This window comes from Arachis hypogaea, chromosome 12, assembly GCF_003086295.3.
Source record: "Arachis hypogaea cultivar Tifrunner chromosome 12, arahy.Tifrunner.gnm2.J5K5, whole genome shotgun sequence".
Lineage (NCBI taxonomy): Eukaryota > Viridiplantae > Streptophyta > Magnoliopsida > Fabales > Fabaceae > Arachis > Arachis hypogaea.
In genome coordinates this window covers 74,658,506-74,671,851 of record NC_092047.1, presented here as the reverse complement: position 1 = coordinate 74,671,851, position 13,346 = coordinate 74,658,506, and the positions used below count along the sequence as shown (strand labels likewise).

The following is a 13,346-nucleotide window of genomic DNA, read 5'->3' as shown; positions in this document are numbered from 1 at the left end:
ATTTTCAAATCTTTTTCAATTAACTACTTGACTTTTTGAGTGGTTTTAAAAGTTTACTATTCCAATCATATCCTTTTCAAAACTACCTAACTCTCTCTTTCTAATTTTCGAAATTCCCTTCCCTCTTTTTCGAAATTCCTCTTTAATTAACTAATTGTTTTAAACTTTAATTTAATTTAATTTAATTTAATTTTTCTTTTTTTTTAAAATTTTTGAACTTTCACTTTAATTTTAAATTAAAAATAAAATATTTTTATTTTAATTTGTTTAATTTTCAAAAATTCTTCTCCCTCATCTCCTTCTAATTATTTATTTATTTACTAAGACTCCTCTTCATCTAAGAATTCAAACCCACTCCTCACCTTTGTGTTTGGATTCTCATCATTTCCTTCTTCTATTCTTATCTTCTTCTACTCACGTAAAGGAATCTCTATACTGTGACATAGAGGATTCCATATTTTCTTTTCTGTTTTCTTCTTTTTTATATGAGCAGGAACAAGGATAAGAACATTCTTGTTGAAGCTGATCCCGAACCTGAAAGGACTCTGAAGAGGAAGCTAAGAGAAGCTAAAGCACAACTCTCTGGAGAAAATCTGACAGAAATTTTCGAAAAAGAAGGAGACATGGCCGAAAATAATAACAATGCAAGGAAGATGCTTGGTGACTTTACTGCACTAAATTCCAATTTACATGGAAGAAGCATCTCAATCCCTGCCATTGGAGCAAACAATTTTGAGCTGAAACCTCAATTAGTTTCTCTGATACAACAGAATTGCAAGTTTCATGGACTTCCATCCGAAGATCCTTTTCAGTTCTTAACTGAATTCTTGCAGATCTGTGATACTGTTAAGACCAATGGGGTTGATCCCGAGGTCTACAGGCTTATGCTTTTCCCGTTTGCTGTAAGAGATAGAGCTACAAAATGGTTGGACTCTCAACCTAAGGATAGCCTGAACTCTTGGGATAAGCTGGTCACGGCTTTCTTAGCCAAGTTTTTTCCTCCTCAAAAGCTCAGTAAGCTTAGAGTGGATGTTCAAACCTTCAGACAAAAAGAAGGTGAATCCCTCTATGAATCTTGGGAGAGATACAAGGAACTGACCAAAAAGTGTCCTTCTGACATGCTTTCAGAATGGACCATCCTGGATATATTCTATGATGGTCTGTCTAAATTATCAAAGATGTCATTGGACCATTCTGCAGGTGGATCCATTCACCTAAAGAAAACGCCTGCAGAAGCTCAGGAACTCATTGACATGGCTACAAATAACCAGTTCATGTACACTTCTGAAAGGAATCCTGTGAGTAATGGGACGCCTCAGAGGATGGGAGTTCTTGAAATTGATACTCTGAATGCCATATTGGCTCAGAACAAAATATTGACTCAACAAGTCAATATGATCTCTCAGAGTCTGAATGGATTGAAGGAATCATCCAACAGTACTATAGAGCTATCTTCTGAAGAAGAAGCTTATGATCATGAGAACCCTGCAATAGCAGAGGTGAATTACATGGGTGAACCCTATGGAAACACCTATAATCCCTCATGGAGAAATCATCCAAATTTCTCATGGAAGGATCAACAAAAGCCTCAACAAGGCTTTAATAATGGTGGAAGAAACAGATTTAGCAATAGCAAACCTTTTCCATCATCCACTCAGCAACAGACAGAGAATTCTGAGCAGAACCCATCTAGCTTAGCAAATATAGTCTCTGATCTATCTAAGGCCACTGTGAGTTTCATGAATGAAACAAGGTCCTCCATTAGGAATTTGGAGGCACAAGTGGGCCAGCTGAGTAAAAGAGTCACTGAAATTCCACCTAGTACTCTCCCAAGCAATACAGAAGAAAATTCAAAGAGAGAGTGCAAGGCCATTGATTTAACCATCATGACCGAACCTACAAGGGAGGAGGAGGACGTGAATCCTAGTGAGGAAGACCTCCTGGGACGTCTAGTGACCAATAAGGAGTTTCCTTTTGAGGAACCAAAGGAATCTGAGGCTCAATTAGAGACCATAGAGATTCTATTGAACCTCTTTCTGCCCTTCATGAGCTCTGATGAGTATTCATCCTCTGAAGAGGATGAAGACATTACTGAAGAGCAAGTTGCTAAATACCTTGGTGCAATCATGAAGCTGAATGCCAAATTATTTGGTAATGGGACTTGGGAAGATGAACCTCCCTTGCTCACTAATGAACTGAATGCATTGGATAGGCAGAAATTACCTCAAAAGAAAAAAGATCCTGGTAAATTCTTAATACCCTGTACCATAGGCACCATGACCTTTGAGAAGGCTCTGTGTGACCTGGGGTCAGGAATAAACTTAATGCCACTCTCTGTAATGGAGAAACTTGGGATCTTTGAGGTGCAAGCTGCCAGAATCTCATTAGAGATGGTAGACAACTCAAGAAAATAGGCTTATGGACAAGTAGAGGACGTGTTAGTAAAGGTTGAAAGCCATTACGTCCCTGTTGATTTCATAATCCTAGACACTGGGAAGGATGAGGATGAATCCATCATCCTTGGAAGACCCTTCCTAGCCATAGCAAGAGCTGTTATTGATGTGGACAGAGGAGAGTTGGTCCTTCAACTGAATGAGGACAACCTTGTGTTTAAGACTCAAGGATCTCCCTCTGAAACCATGGAGAGGAAGCATGAAAAGCTTCTCTCACTGCACAGTCAACCAAAGCCCCCACAGTCAAATTCTAAGTTTGGTGTTGGGAGGCCACAACCAAACTCTAAGTTTGGTGTTGAACCCCCACATTCAAACTTTAAGTTTGGTGTTGGGAGGTTCCAACAATGCTCTGAACATCTGTGAGGCTCCATGAGAGCTCACTGTCAAGCCATTGACATTAAAGAAGCACTTGTTGCGAAGCAACCCAATGTTATCTAATTATATTTATTTTCTATTGTTATTTTATGTTTTCTTTAGGTTGATGATCATGTGAAGTCACAAAAACTACTGAAAAATCAAAAACAGAATGAAAATAGAAGGAAAAACAGCACACCTTGGAGGAAGTGCAGTCTGGCGTTAAACGCCAGAAACAAGCATCTGTCTGGCGTTTAACGCCAGAAACAAACACCAAGTTGGCGTTTAACGCCAGAAACAAGCATCTGCCTGGCGTTAAACGCCAGAAACAGGCTACATTTGGGCATTTAATGCCAGAAACAAGCAGTAGTCTGGCGTTAAACGCCAGGATTGCACAGCAAGGGCATTTTACACGCCTAATTGGAGCAGAGATGTTAAGTCCTTGACCCCACTTGATCTGTGGACCCCACAGGATCCCCACCTCTTCTTCTCTCCTCTTCACACCTTTCCACAACATTCTTTCCCAAAATAACCTCCACCAATCACCTCCAATTCCTCTCCAAAACCATCATACACCCACTTACACCCACCCACTCAAATTCAAACCATCACTCATTCCTTTTCAAACATCATAACCACCTTAAACCCCCAGTGGCCGAACCATTCACACACCTCCATCTCCTCCATTTTCTTCTTCTTCTACTACTTCCTTTCTTTTTTTGCTCGGAGACGAGCAAACCTTTTAAGTTTGGTGTGGTAAAAGCATTGCTTTTTATTTTTCCATAACCATTTATGACACCTAAGGCCAGAGAAACATCTAGAAAGAGGAAAGGGAAGGAAAAAGCTTCCACCTCTGAGTCATGGAAGATGGAGAGATTCATCTCAAAAGCTCATCACTAAGAAAAGGATGGAGCAAACAAGAGAGTCCACTTATGGACCTCAACAAGAACATGAGGAAATTCCTCACCATGAAATTCCTGAGATGCCTCAAGGGATGCACTTCCCTCCACAAAACTATTGGGAGCAAATCAACACCTCCCTAGGAGAATTAAGTTCCAACATGGGACAACTAAGGGTGGAGCATCAAGAGCACTCCATCATCCTTCATGAAATAAGAGAAGATCAAAGAGCTATGAGGGAGGAGCAACAAAGGCAAGGAAGAGACATAGAAGAGCTCAAAAGCACCATTGGTTCTTCAAGAAGAGGAAGACGCCACCCTCACTAAGGTGGACTCATTTCTTAATCTCCTTGTCTATTTATTTTACTGTTTTTCGATTTTTTGAGCTTTATGTTTTATTTATGTTTGTGTCTTTACTATATGATCACTAGTGTATAAGTGTCTATGCCTTAAAGTTGTGAATGTCCTATGAATCCATCACCTCTCTTAAATGAAAACTGTTTTAATTACAAAAGAACAAGAAGTACAGGGTTTCGAATTCATCCTTGAAACTGGTTTAATTATTTTGATGTGGTGACAATACTTTTTGTTTTCTGAATGAATGCTTGAACAGTGAATATGTCTTTTGAATTTGTTGTTTATAATGTTAAATATGTTGGCTCTTGAAGAATAAGGAAAAAAGAGAAATGTTATTTGATGATCTGAAAAATCATAAAAATGATTCTTGAAGCAAGAAAAAGCAGTGAATAGAGAAGAGCTTGCGAAAAATTAAAAAAAAAAGAGACAAGAAAAATGGCGAAAAAAAAAAGAGAAAAAGAAAAAGCAAGCAGAACAAGCCAATAGCCCTTAAAACCAAAAGGCAAGGGTAATAAAAAGGATCCAAGGCTTTGAGCATCAGTGGATAGGAGGGCCTAAAGGAATAAAATCCTGGCCTAAGCGGCTAAACCAAGCTGTCCCTAACCATGTGCTTGTGGCGTGAAGGTGTCAAGTGAAAACTTGAGACTGAGCGGTTAAAGTCAAGGTCCAGATCAAAAACAGAGTGTGCTTAAGAACCCTGGACACCTCTAATTGGGGACTTTAGCAAAGCTGAGTCATAATATGAAAAGGTTCACCCAGTTATGTGTCTGTGGCATTTATGTATCCGGTGGTAATACTGGAAAACAAAGTGCTTAGGGCCACGGCCAAGACTCATAAAGTAGCTGTGTTCAAGAATCAACATACTGAACTAGGAGAATCAATAACACTATCTAAATTCTAAGTTCCTATAGATGCCAATCATTCTGAACTTCAATAGATAAAGTGAGATGCCAAAACTATTCAAGAGGCAAAAAGCTACAAGTCCCGCTCATCTGATTGGAGCTAAGTTTCATTGATATTTTGGAATTTATAGTATATTCTCTTCTTTTTATCCTATTTGAATTTCAGATGTTTGGGGACAAGCAACAATTTATGTTTGGTGTTATGATGAGCGGACAATTTATACGCTTTTTGGCACTGTTTTTACATAGTTTTTAGTATGATTTAGTTAGTTTTTAGTATATTTTTATTAGTTTTTGAATAAAATTCACATTTCTGGACTTTACTATGAGTTTGTGTGTTTTTTTGTGATTTCAAATAATTTTTGGCTGAAATTGAGGGACTTGAGCAAAAATCAGATTCAGAGGTTGAAGAAGGACTGCAGATGTTGTTGGATTCTGACCTCCCTGCACTCAAAGTGGCTTTTCTGGAGCTACAGAACTCCAAATGGTACTCTCTCAATTGCATTGGAAAGTATACATCCAGGGCTTTCCAGCAATATATAATAGTCCATACTTTTCTCGAGTTTAGATGACGCAAATTGGCGTTCAACGCCAGTTCCATGCTGCATTATGGAGTTAAATGCCAGAAACAGGTTGCAAAGTGGAGTTAAACACCAGAAACAGGTTACAAACTGGTGTTCAACTCCAAAAGAAGCCTCTACACGTGTAAAGCTTAATGCTCAGCCCATGCACACACCAAGTGGGCCCCAGAAGTGGATTTCTGCATCATTTACTCATTTCTGTAAATCCTAGTAACTAGTTTAGTATAAGTAGGACTTTTTACTATTGTATTTACATCTTCAGATCAAATTAGGTCTTGGTTGCTCCGGTTCCCCTCTGGAGCCGAGACCAATGAACTCCATTATCACTTATGTATTTTCAACGGTAAAGTTTCTACACACCATAGATTAAGGTGTGGAGCTCTGCTGTTCCTCATGAATTAATACAAAGTACTATCATTTTTCTATTCAATTCAAGCTTATTCCAATTCTAAGATATTCATTCGCACTTCAATATGAATGCGATGATCGTGACAGTCGTCATCATTCCCAACCTATGAACGCGTGCCTGACAACCACTTCAGTTCTACCTTAGATTGAATGAATATCTCTGGGATTTCTTAATCAGAGTCTTCGTGGTATAAGTTAGAATCCATGGACGGCCATTCTTGAGATCCGGAAAGTCTAAACCTTGTCTGTGGTATTTCGAGTAGGATCTGGGAAGGGATGGCTGCGACGAGCTTCAAACTCGCGAGTGCTGGGCGTAGTGACAGACGCAAAAGGATCAATGGATCCTATTCCAGTATGATCGAGAACCGACAGATGATTAGCCATTCAGTGACAGCGCATTGGACCATTTTTACTGAGAGGACAGGATGTAGCCATTGACAACGATGATGCCTAACATACAGCTTGCCATAGAAAGGAGTATGAATGATTGGATGAAGACAATAGGAAAGCAGAGGTTTAGGAGGAACAAGCTTCTTCATACGCTTATCTGAAATTCTCACCAATGAATTACATAAGTATCTCTATCTTTAATTTATGTTTTATTTATCTTTTAATTATTAAATCTCCATAATCAATTGAATCCACCTGACTGAGATTTACAAGGTGACCATAGCTTGCTTCAAGCCGACAATCTCCGTGGGATCGACCCTTACTCACGTAAGGTTTATTACTTGGACGACCCAGTGCACTTGCTGGTTAGTTGTGCGAAGTTGTGACAAAGAACTAAGATTATGAACGTGCGTATTAAGTTTTTAGCGCCGTTACCAAGGAATGAACCGTCACGATTTCTGCGCACCACATATGCTTATGAGCCACCTCCTCACCATAACTTTGAACCACCCTACTCACAAGCTCCTTTTTACCATTCGCCTCCATATGACCCCAGTTCATATCCACCTAACCAACCACCATATGAGCCAAATGAACCATACATAGAACCACCACAATTCCAACCCAATTATTACCAAGAACCACCACCTCCATATCCCTATCACAATGAACCACCCTCCTATTATGAACCCTTTCTCCAAAATAATGAACCCTCCTATCCACCCCAACCTCCACTGGATGACAACATCCTTAATGTTATTCACCAAAGGCAATTAGAGCTTCAAACCACACTTACCTCTGCTTTCACTGGTCTCACCTCTACTCTCCAAACTCTTATGTCCCGTGTGGATGCATAAATACTTCAAAAGAAGCACGAGGAGGCCCAAAATGTGAAAGTAGAGATCCGTGAAGATGAAGGAGTAGCTGAAGAACTGGTGAGGGAAAACATTAAGGAGGAGTTTGATTTTGTATTAGAATAATTGGAGGAAGCCGTAATTATCGAAGAAGAAGAAGTCGCTGAAGTCCTAGGAGATGCTGAACCTCCATGGGAATCGAGAGTCCTAGAGAATTCCACCAAGAAGTTTGAATTTGATGTTGAGGAGGATAGTGCACGACCTCCAATGCATGTTACTTATGAAGAATTGGACAGAATAGATCGAGTAGCAGAGTCCCTTGGTGATGATGATCATGAATCAAGCCCTCCTAATGATGAACTTGCATCCGCAATTGAACCCCTTGAGTTTGAAGAACTTTCTTCAAGTGAATATGAAGATGACGTGGAGGTAGACTTTTCTCAACTTCAACTTATGACTTGAGTGATGGGGAAGAATTAGAAGATTTTGATCAGGGCGCAGTTGAAGTTGACAAGGTTTGCAAGGAGATGGAAGTTGTCAAGGAAGAGCACAAGGGAATGGCGCTTGAATTCACCTTGCCAAAGCTGTTGGAGACCTCTCCCCCAAGGCCATTACCATCCAATACAACATTCAAGTGGGTAAAATTTATATCCCTCTGCTTTCTCATTCCACTTAAATATGGTTTACTTGAGATAGATGGTCAACTTAGAGCTCTTTGTGGCTTTAAGAGTACGAGGGAGATGGTTAGTGGTAGGAGTCGTCCTGCAAGGTTCAATATGGTTGCACGCTCTAAGTTGAGGTGCAAGGATTGGTGTAGAGCTCGATTGAATGGGTCTAGGAAGTCATTTGGATGTCTCAGTGAGAATTCCAATTGCTCACCACCCAAGTGGAAAAATGATGATCAACAAGAAGACGGGTGCAAAAGCAAGGTTTGGGACCCCGGAATTCATTCCAACAATCAGCACTCTTGGGGCCTTGTCACTTGCTTTGACTTGCTTGAAGGCTTTATACGCCTAGTTTGGGATCCCAGAGGCTATTGGAATTGCAAACATTGGTGGAGATTCCTGGACGAGTTCAAGCACAAGCCACCATGATAAGGAGCTCACCAAATGTCCAACTTAAGGACGTAAAAGCAAAGTGCTAGGTGAAAGACAACCCACCATGGTATAATCGTTCCTCTTTATTCTTAGTCTTATTTTATTTTATTTTTATTAGTGTTCATTCATAATTTCTGCATTATCATCTGCATTCTGTATTTTTGCATTCTGCATATAAAAAAGAAAACACGCACACGACGCGCAGGCGTCGCTGACGCGTACGCGTCATATGTGCCTGCGTGAAATAAATGAATTGAACAGAAAGTTAGGCTGGAGTGGTGCTGGACATGTGCCTTGCGCACAAGCAAGTCCACGCGTACGCGTCGTTTGCGATTTCAGCCCATCACGCGGACGTGTCCTTGACGCGCACGCATGACCATGTAAAATCGGCGTAAAAGGTGTTTGGCCAGAAAGTTATGATGGTATGGGGCTGGAACGGTGCTGGGAGCACAAGCCCCATCACGCGTACGCGTCCCTGACGCGTGTGCATCGTTTTCCCATCCTGGCCGTCCACGCGTACGCGTCCCTGACGCGCACGCGTCATATGCAATTTTGGCTCTCGTGCGTATCTGAACAGAGAGTTGTGCGTGCGCGGGGCTGACCTCGCGCTATTCGCACAACCAACATCACGCGTACGCGTCGCTTGAAATTCACACGATCCACGCGTACGCGTGCCTTACGCGTACGCGTCGCATGCGACGCCCAATTAAACCACCTCAGCGCTAGATTTTAAATCACCCTCCTCTAATCTTAATTCTTTTCAATCCTAATTATTTCTTTCTTTTTCTTTCTCTCTTCTTCCTTATTCTTTCTTACTTTCTATTACCTTCTTCCTTCCTTCTTCATTTTCTTCATCAGGTTTCTTTTCTTCTTCCCCTTTTACTCTTTCATTATTACTTTAATTTATGTTTCTTTCTTCTTTATTTTTCTTTTAGTTTCATTATCCATGGTTTCTTTTTCTTTTCTTTTTCATGTATTCTTATGTTGTTATTGGAGTTTTACTTGGGGATTGCCTTATGATAAACCACTATTTTATGGTTTATGTTGTGCTCAATTGAGTAGTTTTTATCAATTCTTTACTCACTTATTCATATAATTTGCATGGTTTTACAATTCCTTCCTGATTTTGTGATATAGTTGAAAACATGTTTCCTAGGCCTTTAAACTGTCAATTTTAATTATCCTTTATTACTATTTGATGTCGTGATCTGTGTGTTAAGTGTTTTCAGGCTATATAGGGCAGGAATGGCTTAGAGGATAGACAGGAAACATGCAAAAGTGGAAGGAACGCGAGAAAATGAAGTTTTGAGAAGCTGACAGCGACGCGCACGCATGGGCGACGCGCACGCATGCCTAGCGCAGAAGACGAGTGACGCGTACGCGTGACCGACGCGTATGCGTGACAAGGAATTTCGCCAAACGACACGCACGCGTGACCTACGCGTACGCGAGACATGCGCCACGTGCAGAAAGTTGCAGAAAGTACTGGGGGCGATTTCTGCGCTCCTTTTGGCCCAGTTCCAAGCCCGAAAAACATAGAATAGAAGCTGCAGAATGGGGGAAACACAAAAGGAGAAAATTCATTCACATTAGTTAGGTTTTGGATGTAGTTTCTAGAGAGAGAGGCTCTCTCTTCTCTCTAGGTTTTAGGATTTCTCTTAGTTTTAGGTTTATTTCTTCTCAATTCCAGGTTCAATATTCCTTTAATTTAGTTTCTCTTCTACTTTTAATTGTCTTAGCATTCTAGTTTATTTATCTTTCCAATTGAATTTATGAACTTTTCATGTTAGATTTGATTTTCCCATTTAATGCAATTTGAGGTATTTCATATTTATGAGTGCTTTCTTTATTTGTTATCATTGATGCTTGCAATTGATTGTTTAGATTTTACATTCCCTATTACTTTTCTATGTTCTTATGTTATGGCATCCAAGTGTTTGATAAAATGCTTGGGAGAGTTTTATGTTAGATTTTTATGTTCTTGGCTTTGGTTGAGTAATTGGAGACTCTTGAGTTTTCAAACTCCTTTGTTGATTGATAATTGAAAGTTGCTGGTTGATTTGGATCCCTCTAAAGCTAGTCTTTCCGTAGGAGTTGACTAGGACTTGAGGAATCAAATTGATTAGTCCGCTTGACTTTCCTTTATTCGGTAAGGGTTAACTAAGTGGGAGCAATGAACAATTCTCATCACAATTGATAAGGATAACTAGGATAGGGCGTCTAGTTTACATACCTTGCCAAGAGCTTTTCTAGTTGTTAATTTACCTTCTTGCAATTTACTTTTCTTGTTCCTTATTCAAAAACCCAAAAAGATAATTCTCATAACCAATAATAAATACACCTCCCTGCAATTCCTTGAGAGACGACCCGAGGTTTAAATACTTCCGTTTATTTTTATTGGGTTTGCTTTAGTGACAAACAAGTTTTTGTACGAAAGGATTCTTTGTTGGTTTAGAAACTATGCTTACAACGTGATTACTTTCGTGAATTTCTTTACTAGCAAAAATCCGTTCATCAAAATGGCGCCGTTGCCGGGGAATCGCAAACGTATGCCTTATTATTGGTTATTGTAAATATTTGCTTTTTGCTTATTTGTTAGTTTTTGTTAGTTTTAGGACTTAGTTGCTTATTTTTATTCGTTTTTATTTTTATTTGTTACTATGAATTCTCACCCATTCGGCTATGAGTTTAGTTCAAATTATGTTGCAGGGAATGGACGCTATAATGAGAACATGCATCAAGGTCGGAATAATCAAAGATGGGAGGAGCCACGAGGATTTGATCAACCCTTTCAGCAACAACCTCCTCCAAGGTGCCATGGGCAACGACCATTCTACGATGCATCCCAAGACAATAGTTATGGTGGACCCTTTCGTGACAACCAACCTCCACCGAATTACTATGGTCAAGAGCCATTCTAGGGTGCGTACCAAGATGATGGATATGGTGGACCCCCTTGTAGTTACCAACGAGCCCCACCATATGCCTATGAACCCCCTCCTCAACAGAACTTTGAACTACCACACTCACAAGCCCCTTTCTACCATTCACCTCCATATGACCCCAACCCTTATCCACCACACCAACCACCATACGAACCATATGAACCATATCCAAAACCACCACCTCAATATTCACCATCTCCATACCCTTACCAAGAAGAACCACCTTCCTATTATAAATCCTTTCTCCAAAATAATGAACCCTCCTATCCACCCCAACCTCCACTAGATGACGACATCCATAATGTTATTCGCCAAAGGCAATTAGAGCTTCAAACCACACTTACCTCTACTTTCACTGGTCTAACCTCTACCCTCCAAACTCTTATATCCCGTATAGATGCATCAATCTAAGAGCAACATGATCCCAATCATGCTATTGACATGGAACAAGAGAGAAGGGATCGGCTCGAAGATGAAGAAGTTGCTGAAAAATTGGTAAGGGAAGACGCTAAGGAGGAGTTTGATTTTGTATTAGAGCAATTGGAGGAAGCCGTAATGATTGAAGAAGAAGAAGTGGTTGAAAATCTATGAGATGCTGAACCTCCATGGGAATCGAGAGTTGAAGAGAATTTCGTAAAAAATTTTGAAATTGATGCTGAGGAGGGTGTACAACCTCCAAGGCATATCATGGTTGAAAACTTTGAAGGGGATGATCAAGAGATGGATTTAATCATTGATGAATTCTTATCTACAATTGAATCCTCTCCCATTGGACTTGACATGGAGATTAAAGCAGAAAAGGCACAAACCTCCCATGCCCTTGGTAAGCAATGAAGAAGAGATTGAATTGGAAGAAAGCTACCAAGAGGAAGAGGTTGAAATTGAAGAAGCTTGCAAAGAGGTGGAAGTTGTCAAGGAAGAGCACAAGGGAACGGAGCTTGAATTCACCTTGCCAAAGCTGTGGAGACCTCTCCCCCAAGGCCATTACCATCCAATACAATATTCAAGTGGATAAAATTCATATCCCTTAGCTTTCTCATTCCACTTGAATATGGTTTACTTGAGAAAGATGGTCAACTTAGAGCTCTTTGTGGCTTTAAGAGTAAGAGGGAGATGGTTAGTGGTAGGAGTCGTCCTGCAAGGTTCAATATGGTTGCACGCTCCAAGTTGAGGTGCAAGGATTGGTGTAGAGCTCGATTGAATGGGTCTAGGAAGTCGTTTGGATGTCTCAGTGAGAATTCCGATTGCTCACCACCCAAGTGGAAAAATGATGATCAACTAGAAGACGGATGCAAAAGTAAGGTTTGGGACCCCGGAATTCATTCTGACAATCAGCACTCTTGGAACCTTGTCACTTGCTGTGACTTGCTTGATGGTTTTATGTGCCTAGTTGGGACCCCAGAGGCTATTGGAATTACAAACACTGGTGGGGATTCCTGGATGAGTTCAAGCATAAGCCACCATGACAAGGAGCTCACCAATTGTCCAACTTAAGGACTTTAACTAAAAGTGCTAGGTGGGAAACAACCCACCATGGTATATTCTTTCCTTTTTGTTCTTAGTTTTATTTTATTTTATTCTTGTTCATTCATAATTTCTGCACAGTCATCTACATTCTGCATTTTTCATCCTGCATATAAAAAAAAAGCGAACGACGCGTAAGGGTCGATGACGCTGACGCGTCCCATGCAAGTTCGCAGTATTTATAAATGGGGCAGAGAGTTGAGATGGAGACGCGTGGGAGGGGTGCGTAGCGCACAAGCCACCCCACGCGTATGCGTCCCCTGCAAATTTTCAACCCACGCGTAAACGTCAGTGACGCGTATGCGTGGGCATACAAATCGGCGTCAATAGCAAATTGAACAGAGAGTTGGGCTGCCACTGTGTCAGAGTCGCGCGAGTAGTCACGCGTACGCGTGATCGACGCTCGCGCGTCAGTGGTCATTCTTGGCCACCCACGCGCACGCGTGGGTGACGCTCACGCGTGGGTGACGCTCACGCGTCGAAGGGCCTACGCGTGATGAACGCGTGCGCGTCGCACCTGTTTTTAAATTCTTACTTCTTTCTTCTCTCCTTTCTCATTCCTTCTTCCTCCTTTCTTACTTTC

General features: G+C 40.8%; 1 non-coding gene across 1 annotated transcript; it reads right to left on the bottom strand.

Annotated features, from left to right (window-relative positions):
• Positions 1 to 1,016: 1,016 nt before the first annotated feature.
• On the bottom strand, positions 1,017 to 1,124 carry LOC112731046 (small nucleolar RNA R71). Its single transcript, XR_003166841.1, has one exon. It is a non-coding gene; the product is annotated as a small nucleolar RNA R71 (small nucleolar RNA).
• Positions 1,125 to 13,346: the final 12,222 nt, after the last annotated feature.